General features: G+C 42.5%; 1 protein-coding gene across 1 annotated transcript in view; it reads left to right on the plus strand.

Moving 5' to 3' along the window:
• Window positions 1-352: 352 nt before the first annotated feature.
• The window catches only part of SLC45A1 (solute carrier family 45 member 1), a 74,767-nt gene continuing 59,439 nt past the window's right edge, over window positions 353-15,680 (plus strand). Inside the window, exons 1-2 of the mRNA XM_073316558.1 lie at window positions 353-640; window positions 8,673-8,744. The gene's annotated coding sequence lies outside the window, so the exon portion shown is untranslated. The remainder of the gene's footprint in view (window positions 641-8,672; window positions 8,745-15,680) is intronic.

A 15,680-nucleotide genomic window follows, 5' to 3' on the forward strand; every position in this document is an offset into this window, starting at 1 on the left:
CAGTACTGAATTTACCACCTTTCAAATAAATTTTAATTGAATGTCCATGCTCTTGTACTATAAGCCAGGGAAAATATAAGTTCCTTACTATCCTCTGTTAGGGGCAAATTCCTAAAGCTGTGTTTGTATGGCTATTAGTATTATGATTTATTATGTTTGTATGGAACCCATTTTGTTATCTAAAATGGAGGACTTGGTCATGTGATCAGGAGGGCAGTTGGAGTGTTTTCCCGCCCTTTCCAACAGTCAGCAGTGGCTCAAGTAGTAAACAAGTTCCAGTTTTAACTGGATTTTCCTGGGGATTCTATGGAGTTTCTCACTATAGTCTATATAAGAGCAGCAGTTACCTCAGCTTGGGGCTGCCCATCTGAGTGGCAGGTGTATGCAGGTTTGCTTCCACAGGTGATCAAAACTCCGGACAAGTGCCATCTCCAGCTCTTACTTACCATCTGCAGCAGTTAACATCCATCGTTGTCATTCGCCTGTGAACACCCAGCTGCCATCCTGTGAGTCTGCCGCTGTGTCATCTGGAGCCAGTGAGAAGGACGAGTCATCGAGGGATCTCCTCAGAGTTCCTCTCCTGAGGCTCTGAACAAGCCAAAGGATCGAGGTCCTGAGCGACCATCAGAAGGGTGATATTGTATGTTTACTTACCTTTTGTACTCCATGGGGGTCTAGTTTGGGTCTTGGCTTCAGGACACAGATGTTTGAGTTACTGTACCTATAGAGGGAATAAGTTTCTGTTATTGTTTTATGCATTTTTCCTCTTCCAATTTATGTACCTCAGTTTCCCCAAAATAAACACAATTTGTTTGGTTTATATACACCTGATTCTACTTGCCTCATTCCAGCAGAGAGAGGGGGAGGAAGGTTACATAAGGAGGATTATCTTGGCTACCAACCAGGTGATATATACTGGAGCTCGCAGTAAAGGACTGTGGACCTATATTTTTGTTGGGGGGGGGGGGGCTGTAGCCTTTCCATATTTTATTCCTTGACCTAACACCACCTTTACAGATTAAAAAACTCTTGTGATAAGAGATGGACCAGATCTGAATTGTCTGCTGCTTCTATATACCCACTATACACAGATGCCCCCAAATTCCTGTGAACCCTCCAGCTCCCCTATTCTTGAGCTACTGATAATTTTTACAGAGAAATTCAGTTGCATGCTAATCTTGAATAAATTATCCAGTGGTCATTGTGTGATTATTAACCAATTCCACAGTTTAAGATTAAAAACTTATTTTCTAAGAGTACTTTGACTTTGTTTATGGCTCCACTCTAGAACTATTCATGCTGAGAGATTTAACCAGTTTTTCAATATATAATCAATAAAACAGACATAATAAATGTACAAAAGTTTGTACATTACAAACTGGAAAAGGTGATTTCAAGCATAGATTTCACTAGTCTTTCTCCACCACTGTGGTCTAGGGGCTGTGGAATAATTTCTGATGTGTTGCATTGGTGTGGCAAAGTGGATTGATTTAAGGTTTGGCACCGCTGTATCACAGCAAAATTCCTGCAATACGCAATTTGACAAAACTGAGGAGTGTTATACAAGATTGTAGTGGAGTAACTCCCATCAGTGGGAATGATGGGGTGAAACGTCATGCAGCATTGTGAAAATGTCCATTTTGTTGTTTGGATTCAATTGTCATGTCACTACATTGTCCTACATATTATTTTGAGGTCCTAATTTTGCAGTAAAAATCTTAGTGAATTTAGAATCAGTGTATAGAAATCTTTTTTTAAATCCTTGTTCAGATTATATATTTAATTTTGGATATATAATGTCTTGCGAAGATTTATATCCATCCAACCCCCCCCCCCAAAATCGCTGATTACCTTGAAATCTAACACAATGTAGACACTCTCCAGTGCCATGCACTGATTTTATAGTTTTACTATTTCCAGAAAAATCTATTGTAATCCTGAAACTTTGTAGATTTGAGTCATACGTTTTATAATCATATACTAATACAGGGCTAAATTCTCCAGGTTTTACTCATGTGAAGAAAAGGTTGAATTCTCTCAGCCTTTACTCCAACCACTTACTCACTCAGATAAACCATGTGTTACTACTTTAAGATGTGGAATCTGTTCCACACTTGGGAAATGTAAAGGACCATCTCCCTCTAGCATTTTAACCTCAATAGTAAAAATAAAATACCTATATGTAGCTATAATATAATAGGCCTTTCCCCTCTAGATTCTATAATTCTGGCAGCACCTTTCATCTCAGGGGATCCCAGAATACTATACTTTACATACAGGATTAGCTTACTCTACAACTGAAATACAGCTACCTTTGGGAAAAAACATGGCAGCTCTCCAGTATTGCACAATGACACCATATGACAGTTTAAAATAGGTGTAAAGAAGAATCCTGCATTAAGCTGAAACTTCAGGGTAATACAGGAAGGCAGAATGTATTCATCCCAATAAAAATTTGGCCAAGACAATAGGATTAGCATTCCTATTTTTGTTAAAAGTGCCACTGGATATTTATTGATACCCTCTCCACTTTTAAATCTCTCAAAAAACATCTTTCACTATGCTGATGATAGGGACTCTTGGTCTGTACAGAAAATTCCTTTTGTTTTTTCCTTCAGACTGAACTCCATCTGTCTGGTTGGCTGGCAAAGGAGCACCCTCCAGAGGACAATGATCCTGTCCTATAAATTATACAAACTACAGCTATTGGGCTGCACGACTGGTGATTTATTCCTGTTGAATGTAGCCAATTTAATCATTTTTTTAGTAAATTTATAGTACTATATCCTCACGCATCCTCCAAAAGACTCTGGAATCTATGTGTTTCCTCATTCACATATACTTATCCATGACAAGGACAGCTTGAAAGATTAATCTTCAGATGCCATCTAGAAAATTCTGGTAGGGTCTTTGGGTGCAAATGAGAAGTGTCAGCTTTTGTAAATTCAGCTCAACTGTTGGAGACCAGGGTCTTGTTTCACATTATACTGACTAATTCTACTGGAATGAGCCATTGCCCTTTTAAGATACAGTGACATCAAGGAGTGAAATGGAGCTGAGTATTTGAATTAGTAGCATGTAGCAGTGGATGTTAACTTCAGCCTTTCCCACCCCCGCATCCTCTTTGCTGACATTCAGAGCAAGCAAGGCAGCGAGAGCATGAATCAGTGGAAATAGTCACACAGACAGGAAGTGGATTCAGTAAAGCCTGTGGCATGGACTTTTCCTGAAGATCAGGTTTCCATTCCTTTCTGGTGATCTGGCCTTCAACGTGCACTTATCAATTGTATTTTTATACGTTTAGATTTTTTTTTCCCCTTCAAGTGAGCACTTGTGCTACTTGAGCACTTCCTCGTGTCTGTCTTGCATTTTGGAAACTCCAAATTTATTTATAACCTGTATATATATTTATTACTTCACACCTGAAATTTGTCTCTCTGTATAAAGTAACAGACAACGGCAAGTGTCCAAGCATAAAATACCTCTTAGAGGGTTACTGCTTTTCTGAAGATGCTGAAATATTTGGGCTCTGCTTGCATCTGGCTAAAAATAAGTGCCTATACCATGTAACTAGTCACATTAACATATAATTAGAAGGACAGGAAATAATGTTTTGAAGCTTTATAAGGAAACGGAGTGACAGAGACTAGTAAGAAGGCCAGTTTATGCATAGATAGTAGCACAATTGAGAGATGATCAGACTTCCTGTGCAATGCCCAGTTGGTTGAGTCAGACTCAACCGGTGTTCTTGTTTGCTCCGTGAGAGGCTTCATCCTGTAGGGAGGTGAATTATTACAGTGGGATGGAGTTCTCATACTTTAAACTGTTAAGGGGGAAAAAAAACAAAACAAACAAAAGAAAACCAACATTTTCTTCACTCAGCCTGTGATCAGAGCCCATTAGCAATGACGTCTGACCACATGGAGAAGGCCAGAGGTAGCAAAATTAGCAAGTTCAATGCACACTGATGTTTGTAATAATATAAATTAGTAAATATTCTAAATATTTTATTTTAGAAGGAAGGCTACAAACTACCACAAATTTCTGAACCTACACAAAACAACCAGAAAAACTTCCAAGTTAGTTTAAAATTGTTCTGTTCATGAGCGCAGCACCATTGTACATCTGTCAAAGTGTCCAGAGACAAGCCCATGGTGGACATGTAGCTTATGTTTAATTAAAAAGATGAATAATTTTCATTACTCATTTCCACGATATGCATTTCATTTCCACGATATGCATCTGAGGAAGTGAGCTGTAGCTCACAAAAGCTTATGCTCTAATAAATTGGTTAGTCTCTAAGGTGCCACAAGTACTCCTTTTCTTTTTTCATTACTCAGTTTCTGTCAGGATGAATGTGCCATGTCACATGCAGAATTGTATTGATCAGGATTCCTGACACATTGGGGATGACACAGGCTCTAACCCATTGACTGCTTCTGCATTCCCTTCCATTTTGACAGTCACCATAAAGTTTCACAAATATATACGTGACAGTTAGTTTATGGTGTATTGGAAATTAGGGATAGTTAATTTCATGGATATGCAGCCTGACTTTGGGAGGTGATGAGTGAAAACTCCTTGTTTCAGTGAGACATTCAGACATATAACTGGTAATTGACAGAGTATGTGAACATAAATGCAATAGCCCCCAACTAAAACCTCTCCAACGCATCATCAAGGATCTACAACCTATCCTGAAGGACGACCCATCACTCTCACAGATCTTGGGAGACAGGCCAGTCCTTGCTTACAGACAGCCACCCAACCTGAAGCAAATACTCACCAGCAACCACACAACAGAATCACTAACCCAGGAACCTATCCTTGCAACAAAGTCCGTTGCCAACTGTGCCCACATATCTATTCAGGGGACACCATCATATGGCCTAATCACATCAGGCACACTGTCAGAGGCTCGTTCACCTGCACACCTACCAATGTGATATGTGCCAGCAATGCCCCTCTGCCATGTACACTGGCCAAACTGGACAGTCTCTACGTAAAGGAATAAATGGACACAAATCAGACATCAAGAATTATTACATTCAAAAACCGGTCGGAGAACACTTCAATCTCTCAGGTCACTCGATTACAGACAATTCTTCAACAAAAAATCTTCAAAAACAGACTCCAAGGAGAGACTGCTGAATTGGAATTAATTTGCAAACTGGATACAATTAACTTAGGCTTGAATAGAGACTGAGAGTGGATGGGTCATAACACAAAGTAAAACTATTTCCCCATGTTTATTCCCCCCCGCCACACACACACACACCTGTTCCTCAGACGTTCTTGTCAACTGCTGGTAATAGCTCACCTTACCTGATCACTCTCGTTACAACGTGTATGGTAACACCCATTGTTTCATGTTCTCTGTGTATATAAATCTCCCCACTGTATTTTCCACTGAATGCATCTGATGAAGTGAGCTGTAGCTCACGAAAGCTTATGCTCAAATAAATTTGTTAGTCTCTAAGGTGCCACAAGTACTCCTTTTCTTTTTGCGGATACAGACTAACACAGCTGCTACTTTGAAACCTGTCATAAATGCAATAGGTTTCAGAAAGCTGTGAGGGAAGGTATTGTGATGCTAACAGACCACTCTCAATAGTTCAGTGGGCAACTATAATAGGATGACCAGATAAAACGGGGGGGAGGGGGAAGCGCAGCGGCCGGAGCAGCGAAAGCCGCAATATCAGGACAAATGGCATCCTGACTGTGCCTCGGTCAGGACGCGGGACAAAGAACTAAAAATCGGGACAGTCCTGATTTTATCAGGACATGTGATCACCCTAAACTATAATGACCTTTTGTCCAAGCACTGTTGGTAACATTTAACCTGCAGCAAAGCAGGAAGACAGCTAGAGTGCCAGCAGTGGGTCTCATGGTGGGTGACTGATTACAGCCTATATAATTTTTAAGCCTATATACCATGGCTGTGCAACGGACAAAGAAAAACTGGGTTGATCTAAACTGAGTGTCTTGGTGTGAGGAATTTTCCATTTACTTTGTGGATTAAAAAAAATAAATCTCTGAGACCCAAACTGAACTTTCTGCTTCCATGGGACCCAACCAATATCTCATGGGTAGGGCCCTACTAAATTCACAGTTCACTTTGGTCAATTTCATGACCACAGGGTCTTAAAATTGGTCAATTTCACTATTTCAGATGTGAACATCTGAAATTTCACAGTGTTGTAACCATGAGGGTCCTGATCCAAAAGGGGATCATTGCGGGGGGGGGGTGTCCCAAAGCTGTTGTAGGGGGTTTGCAGGATTGCCATACTCACTTCTGTGCTGCCTTCAGAGCCCAGTTCTGAAGGCAGCAGCTGCGGAGTTTCCTGCAGCTGGAGGAGGCTCCTGGAGGTGGAGGTAGGTCCCATCTCCCCAGTGCTACTGGGAGCGCCCCAGCTAGGGGGCTCCTAGCTGCTAGTCAGGGCCAGTGGTGGATTAATTTATGAGCCCATGCAAGGGGCCCTGGACATTTTGAAAAATTAGTGCCCCAGCCCTGGCAGGAGCGCCAGAGCTCAGGCAGGAGCTGTCAGGGACAGCAGCCCTGAGCCCAGGCACCTGAATCCCTGTCTTGAGCCATAGAGTGGGGGGGTGGGGAGGGGTGCGGCAGCCCTGAGCCTGGTCCCCAGGTCCTGGACAAGAGCTGCAGGGGGTGGCAGCCCCCATCCCAGGTCCCTGAGCCTGAACAGGAGCCACAGGGGATGGAAGCCCCGAGTCCTGTCTGGAGTCCAGATGCCCTCAACCATGGCAGGAGCCACTGAGGGGGTGGAGGGGGGGCAGGGAGAGGGAGCAGCAGCCCTGGAGTTCGGGCATCCAGAGCCTGGGCAGGAGCCATGGGGTGGAGAAGGGGGGCAGCCCCAAGCTGGGAAGGAGCTGCAGGTGGTGGCAGCCCCCAGCCCAGGTCCCTGAGCCCAGGCCGGAGCTAGGGGATCAGGGAGAAAGAGGGGAGCAGCAGCCCAGGCAGGAGCCATGGCCCATGAGGGAGAGGGAGCAGTAGCCCTAGAGCTTGGGCTCCCTGAGCCCGGGCAGGAGCTGCGAGAGGTGGCAGCCCCAAGCCTGGGTGCTCCCTGACCCACAAGATCTGTACTACCCTCACTTCTGCGCTGCCTGTGGAGGTGGGTCTGATCTCTCTCCCCATAACAGCCATGCACGGGAAGGACAAGTCCTGTCCCTCCCCAGTCTGGCTGATTTTGGGGAGCTCAGATTTCATTGGGCAGGGTTTATTTCACGGTCCATGAAATTGGTAGGGCCCTACTCATGGGGACACATACAACTTTCAGTGCTTGAGTTTTGGTCAGTTACACTACAGCCAGCACCTATTAGACCCATGTCCTTCCCAACTGGTTACAGCCAATGGGGAGACATTGAAGCCATGAATGATTGAGATTCTCAGTACCACCATGTGGGAGGAGCAGGAAACCAGGGGTTCTGAAAGCAAGCACTGGCCTATTTTCAAATCCTTGTTGGATATTGATGATCTTGGAAACCACTGACCTGTGTCAAACCTACTGTTTTAGGGAAAGCTAATGAGGCCCTAACAAGTGGATGGAGTTGCTTTAATACAGCTCTGCTCCTTTCTGACCAAGAACCCAGCAGATAATTATGGGCGATTGTCACAGTCTGTTCCCCAGTTACTGTATTTGATATGTAAGCAGAGTATCCCTGGCTCATTAGGCAGCGTGTTGCACACACAACATTTAATTCACTCAAGGCCAAGCAGAGCACAGCTGTGCAGTAAACAGCCTGCCTTGTTAGTGTTTGGCCAGAACAGACAGTTTTAATCTCTCTCATGAATCATGGTCTCTTGAATTTATTTTACATGTTCTGGAACACACAGTTTTCCTCAACTCAGTCAACTGGACATAAAGCCCAACGGGGCGGTGGGGGGAACAGGACATAAATCCATTTTCTTTATTAAAAAAAAAAAAAAAAGGTGTTTGTGGGTGGTGAGTGGCTTGATTACAGATGAACACTTTGTGTCATTAAAATGTACAGGAGAACCTCAATTCTCCTCCTCAACATGGTCACTGCAAGACACTTGGTGTGGGAGCATTATGGGTTTGGCTACTGCCAGTCTGACTAGGGTACCAGATGGAAGAATGACTATTTGTGTGTATGTGTGCACATATTAGGGAGAGGGTAGGGAAACTGCAGGCATGGGAATGTGATAATGATGCCTGCTCTTTTCTCTGAATTGATTCCCAAGGACTTCAGACTCCAAATATTCATATATTAATGTATTTTTCCTTATCTTTACTCATGCTGGTTTTGTGAACAGATCCTTTAGGAAAATAACATTTATTATTTAGTATCTATTGACTTGGACCCTGCCCCAATAAAACAACAGTTTAAATTAGACCCAAACAATATATTAACCCATAGATTAGGGTGCTGTTTTGCAGCAGGGCAGATATTAAATACATACTTCAAAGAGAATAGTGCCTGACCATAGAGTATGAAGACTTATTTGATCATATTGTTCACAAATGAATACCAAGGCCAGACTATCATGATGGGTGGATGAATGCAGGGTTTTTCTAAACTCTAAATCTGTGTAATTACTTCCCATTCCTATAATTATATATGGACTGTGATATTGCAGCCTGAGACCAGGGTGGTCCATATGCAAAAAACTAAAAATAACATTCTTCACTTAGATTTCCTAAGTTACCTTCAGGATGGGGGCAGGATCAGCGTCTGCTTGTTGGAAGGGGAAAGCTACGGTGTAGGTGAGTCAAAAATTTCAATACTGAGGGAAGATCAATGGGAAGTTGTAGGATGGGCAGTGGTAGGTGCTCAGATACTATGGTGATGAGCATGGTATAGACCAGTGGTTTTCAAACCGTGGGTCATGACCCATAACTGGGTTGTAGAATGGAAGAGACTGGGTCACGGCAGCTATGGTCAGCACCGCTGACCGGGCCGTTAAAAGTCCCGTCGGCGGTGCTGCCTGGCTAAGGCAGCCTAGTCCCTACCTGTTCAGACACCACGCTGAGCCCCGGAAGCAGCCAGCAGCAGGTCCGGTTCCTAGGCTTGGGGGGGAGTGGGGGGCACGGGGCTCCATGTGCTGCCCCAGCCTGAGCACCAGTTCTGCACTCCCATTGGTCAGGAACCGGACAGTGGGAGCTGGTGGGGAGGTGCCTGTGAGCTGCGCAGAGCTGCTTACGTCCCTCTGCCTAGAAGCCGGACCTGCTGCTGGCCACTTCTGGGGCGCAGCTCTGTCCGTGGTGTCAGGACAGGCAGGAAGTCTGCCTCTGCACCCCCGCTGACCGGGAACCGCCCAAGGTAAGCCCACACCCCAACCCTGCTCCCCAATCCTCTGCCCCAGCCCTGAGCCCCCTCCCATACTCCAACCCCCTCATACCCAGCTCCATTGGGTCACAGGCATCAACAATTTTCTTCAACTGGGTCACCAGAAAAAAAAAGTTTAAAAACCACTGGTATAGACCTCTGTGTGTAGGGTGCCAGAATGGGGGGGGGGCGCTAAGGGGCCATGGCCCCCCCACTTTTTACCGGAGGTAAGGGTGAACAACAGGCAGGCAGGGGGCAGAGAGGAGCAAGTGGGGGGGAGGGTCTAGGGGGAAGAGTTGATACGGGAGTGAGTCCTTGGGGGAAGAGGGAAGGCAGGGGCCCAGGGAGAAGGGGCGGAGTGAGGACGGGGCCTCAGGGGTGGGCCCACAGTTCAGGCGCTTGTGCCCCCCCACATTTAGGGAGCTTCCATCGCTCCTGTTCTGTGTCATACTTTTGTATGAAGCTAGACCCTTTAACACATGGAATTGTTCACGTAAAATCCACGTCTTCACTTTTTCTGAATACTCAGTAGAAGTTTCTGTTTTTCTAGCTGTACACAGCAGTGCCATATCAATATTATAACAAAGTAATAATATAAATAAATAATACAGACTGAGAAAAGTATGGCAAACTGTGACCAGACATGATCCAGACACATTCCTAATAAAATCCTTAGGGCTGCAATCTCTAGTAATACCTCTACACATGAAAACTGTACCCCCAAATCTGCAATAATTCATATTCTGGGGGGGAGGGGGAAGCCTTCTAGATGATTAATTCATCCTGTTTCAGGTTATTTACTAGACATGACACACCTCTTGGCAGAACCATGAGCACAAGATAACATCCAGTGACTCAGTGATAGCACCAGAATCCCTAGCAACAAAGAGACAATCCTACTGATCCCTAAAGAATCAGATATATTACAGGGCTTCCAAAATACAAAGGTAATATATTATCTGATCCTGAGTCTAGTCTGCTAAGGAAAGAATGGGAATATACCTTCTGACACAACCCCTCTTTGATATTAGGATCTGACCAGCAGTTTCATGGTCTGTGTTTGGATGATGCCTGTTCCATCCCTGTAATGCCAACCCAAAGGATCAAATCAATGCAGAATTAGAAAACAAATCTGAATGGTATAAAATGCTTGTGGTTCTGTACTGTTGGAAGGACATGTCATCATTTACTTTTGCATTGTTTACCCACCTCCTGTGTTTTCTGATTCACAATGACCTGCAAGGGAACATTCCTACACCATAGCCAGGGCACTGAGGTGTAGCTAATTGAGCAATTAAGTTATCAGGTGATGGAAGTAAAAAAAAAAAAAAAAAAATATCAGCACAGCTAGATGGATTTGGCTAGCCAGCTCCTTTTTGTTTATTACTTGTTATTATGTAACATGCGTGTATAGCTCCATGGGTGCACATAGTTTGGCACAAAGATGTAATCAACCACTCTCAGGTAGACTCCAGCTGGCATCTGGGGTCAGGAGTTCAGTCAACTGACCACTGAGAAAGGATAATAGGAGTTTCTTACCCTATTGTCTGGATTTCGAAAGCCAGTTTTTAAATACAATCCCCCATGTTTCTAATAGAGTTTTCTGTTAGGGGTCGACTTCTGAGGCTGTTGGCATTTAGAAGGGACTATAGTGTCACAGTTTTTTCAGTCAGTAGCATTTCACCTATATAAAGTTGCTCACCATAAAGTGTAGGGAAATGGGGAGCTATAAGGTGCTAGTGGATCCACACACATTTGGAGAGGGAAGGAAGGAGGAAGATCAACCCCCATGTCAGTGGAGAATGACAAGTACTACCTAGATGACCCATCAAACCTTGAGGCCCCCTCAGTACTTTAGATGGAGGAAATGCAAGATAACAGTGCTTCTGGAGAGCCTTTAAGTCGTGCTGATGGGTCAAGGCAAGCTTCCCCAGTCAGTAACCGTGGAAACAATAAATGTAAACCAGCATTCTTGGCCCCTTTGTCTGCCATGCACAGGGCTGCATCAACAGCTGTGCAGCAGTGCTGGAACAATTTTTATAGTGGGGGTGGTGAAAGCCATTGAACAAAACCATAAACTCTGTATATAATGGAAACCACTTTAAGCCAGGGGCTGTGACAGCACCCCCAGCTCCCCTAGTTCCAGCACCTATGCAGCTGTGATTATTTTTAAGAGGCCAAGTCAGTGAGGGAACAAAGGAGGGGCTTTCTGGGTTAAAAATGTATGGTGTCTCTGTATAATTTTTCATGAGGGGTGTACTCAAATATTTGGATGGCAATATCTAAACTATATCGTTAAATTTAATCAATCAATCTAAATTTGGATTATTGCTGATTATGTACTATATTTATTGTATGATTTTTTAAACCAAACTTTGTACTTTGGGATAATTTAAGCAATATACCCAGATGTACAGACACTATTTCCTTAACCTGTAAAATATACATTAGCTTTAATCACACTGCTCATCGGAACCCATCACTGCTTTGCACCTTTGATGTAGTTAAAATGCCCAAAGAGCTGGAGAGGGCACATTTCTTACTTAACAATGTCATGACTGTAGAAGTCAGGTGGCTATGCATGTGTATCAAATGTGCATGATGCTCAGGCAAGATTTCTGAGGGGGACCAACTTAGATGAAGTATTATAGTATTCTTTATGGTGAGACAGGCAGGAAGGAGATGAAGGCACTAAGAAATTGGTCTCATTATCTGCACCAACTCAGCCTATTTTAGCTTACTTGGTTTAGAAATCAGGCTGAGGGAGTCTTGCAGGACATCTCAGTGTCGATATTTGTCAAACCAAAGTGTGTCCAAAAAAATCATGAGTCAGACCCTCAAAATTCCAGGGAATGGCTTAAAAAATCATGACTTATTTAAAAATAACACATTGTGGGTTCTTTTTATTTACCAGCTGATTATGGAACTGTGCACCGGGGTGACATTCTCAAATTTTTCTCCACAACCAGGAAGGTTAGAAACTTTTTAAAATGAAACCTGACAGTTATGCAGTCACACAATTCCTGGAGCTGGGGCTTCAAGAAAGGTGACAAATATTGAGAGACTCAACAGAATCTCAAGAGTTGGCAACAGTGTGTGGGAAGATTGCTTGCTTTTTTGACTGGGCTCTGAAACGCCCATATGTATGTTACTTGGGCTTCTTGAGATGCCAACATCAGTCCCCTACTTGTGACCTGTCCTGTCACACCTAAATTAACAATACTTTTCATTTGGAGGGGGATAAAGGGGAGGCATAGATCAGCATTCATGTTACACTCCCCATCAGTATCTGGCCCAAGCCAGCGAAGCTAATGATACGAGTGTGCCAAATTTGGTCACGTGCAACCTGAGGTATGTTCTGCATATGCTAAGATGATGATTTGAAAGGGTCCCAAACTGCTTTGTAAACTATATTTTTTATATTAAACCTCACACTCATGAAAAACTTCACCCATTGCTGAAAAATTGCTTCCTCTGAGGTAGAATTGGGTAGCCATTTAACATAAACTAACAAACAAACAAGTTTAGGACAGAGTGTAAAGAATGCTATTTCTGATAGAAATTGTTGGGGGGCTTTAGGAAGTCAGAATGTAATTACGCAAATGGGAACTTGGCCACCACACCAGGGCCCGCTAAGACTCCTAATCTTGCTGAAAATGCCATGGAATTTTTAATAAGTGGCCAGATCCTTGGTTTTATGCCTGTCTGAAAGATCATGTCGAGTAGCATTTGCTAGGACACCAGCTCAGTAATGGAAGTGTCACCAATACCACTTAATATGCTGCTTATCAACCAGTTATTGCTGCAGCAATTTATTAAGTTGCTCACACTTGCATAGATTTACAGTGATTAAATTATGTGGTATCATCCATCCCCTGCCTAGAGCACTGAACAAAGAAATAATAGAATATCTCAGCTAGAAGCTATGCTAGGTACCACAGGCTATATTTACTAAAAATAAATTTGTCCTTTAATTGAATAATGTTGCAAAATGTCATTGATAGCAGCACCTACTCCCACCCTGTAGAGTTTAGAAATATTTGCTTTAAACACTGTTTAGAGAATTATAATTAAGCAACACATATCCCAGGTCAAATTTAGCCCTAAAGAAACTTAGAAAAGGGATCATTAGTATATATATATATATATATATATATATATATATATATATATATATATATATATATATATATATATATATATATTTCAGAATTGTATAAAAATGGTGGTTCAGATGCCGTTTTATTATGTAATAATGGCTGCTTTCTAATGAAACACCTGTCTGTCTAAAAACCCTGTCATCACATTATGTAGGTTCTTTATGTCCAACCCCCCAGGGTTCCATCTGAAAGGCCCCACCTTAAAGCTATAAATTAGAGATCCAGACAGACTTAGACCTTACGGCTAGAATTCCCCAGAGATCCAGATGAAACTTAACCCCAGAAAGGAAGCTCTTGTGATTAAGGCACTGGACTGGGATATAGAAGATTCACAGATTTTAAGGCCAGAAGGGACCATTAGATCATCTAGTCTGACGTTCTGTATATCACAGGCCATAGAATTTCACCAAGTAGCCCCCTGCATTGAGCTCAAGTAATTTGTTTGGCTAAAGCATCTTCCAGAACGACATCCAACCTGAATCTGAAGACAAACTAACTATTGGAACAAACTACCAAGGAAAGAGGTAATCACGCTCAGTTAAAGATGTGTGCTTTATATCTAATATGAATTAGTCTGGCTTGAATGTCTAGCCATTGGTTCATGTTATGTCTCTCTCTGCTCAATTAAAAAGGCCCATTAGTATCCAACATTTCCTCCGTATGAAGATACTTATATACTGTAATCACACTTTGATAAACTACACAGATTGAGCTCTTAAGTCTGTCACTGTAAGGCATTTTTTTTCCAGTGCTTGATCTGAAATTCAGTTCCCTGCTTTTTCATAGTTTTCCTGTGTGATTTCAAACAAGTCACCAACCTCTGTATCTCAGTTCCTGATCTGTAAAATGGGGCAACAGCACCATTTCACAGGGGTGGTGTGAGAAGTTAATTCATAAATGGGAGGCACTGAGATACAACAGGGATGAGCACAAAGAACCCAGACAGACTGCTCCAAAACTTTGGGATCCAGATGAGACCTCTCCCCTAAGGATTGTACATTTTCTGTGATTCAGTAAAAACATGATCCTTTTGCATTGCATGGTGTGGGAAGTGGGAAGTTTACAGCAGTAAATGATTTCTTTTACTGTCATATTCTGGTCCCTTTGAAGTCACTGCCATTGATTCTGATATGACAGGCATTTTGGTCCTTATAGCAGTGCAAGTTATCAGTGTTCCCAGCAGAATTACTGGATAGTCTCAGCAAAAAAAAAAAAAAAAAAAATCACATACTGTATTTGTTTACAACTGCTATGAAATTAGCAAATGTAATTATTGTACAATCACTTTAAAAATGTATCTGTTAGTTTTGGGAAAGAAATACTAGCTACTATGAGTGATCACAAGATTCCTCAATAATATATGTGAGCAGCCAGCCCCTCATAATTCAGAAACATCTGAATCAAGTATTTAGAACATAAGACACCTCCATTATCCCAAAATAAGTAAAGGTTAGAGCAAACATTTCCTGAAGGTCATTCAGCTTCTGTATGTAATGGCCAAGAGGTTTTGGAATCTAAGAGCCTCTTAGCCCTTTGAGGAAACCAGATGGAACCACACATTACTTCCCTCTGATTAAGAGACTACTAGATTTTTTTTACCCTTCTCAGCAGGGGGTTAAATTGGATACAGTTGTGCAACTGTGCTGGGTGTAATTCTCCTGTACTTACTGTGAGTTCTGAAAGGCATGCAATCCTGATTTGAAGACATCAAGAGATGGGGGAAGTTTGCCACTTCCATTCGTGATTTGTTCCAAATGTTTAAAATCACACTCACTGTTAAAAATTCATGCCTTATTTCTAATTTGAATTTGTCTGGCTTTAACATCTAAACCATTGATTCTTGTTATGCTTTTCTACAGTAAAGAAAAAAGAGTAAAAAAAAAAGTAAAGAGTCTTTAGTACTGGGTATTTTCCTCCCTGTCACATTACTTCTATACTGTGATCTTGATCTTTTTGTTATTCTAAGAATATTGAGCTCTTTAGGTTTTCCATTGTAAGGCTTTTTTTCCAGCTCTTGAATCATTCGGGTGCAGAGAATAGCAATTATTTTTTCAAACACTTTTAAAAGGTAGACACCAGAACTGTATGCAGTATTCCAGTGTCGGCCTCACCAATGCATCATATAGAGGTAGAATTTACCTCCCAATTCCTACTTACTACTCCCCTGTTTATACACCCAAGGACTGCAGCCATACATCCCCTCCTAACCTGTCT

Source organism: Lepidochelys kempii, chromosome 18 (assembly GCF_965140265.1).
Source record: "Lepidochelys kempii isolate rLepKem1 chromosome 18, rLepKem1.hap2, whole genome shotgun sequence".
NCBI lineage: Eukaryota > Metazoa > Chordata > Testudines > Cheloniidae > Lepidochelys > Lepidochelys kempii.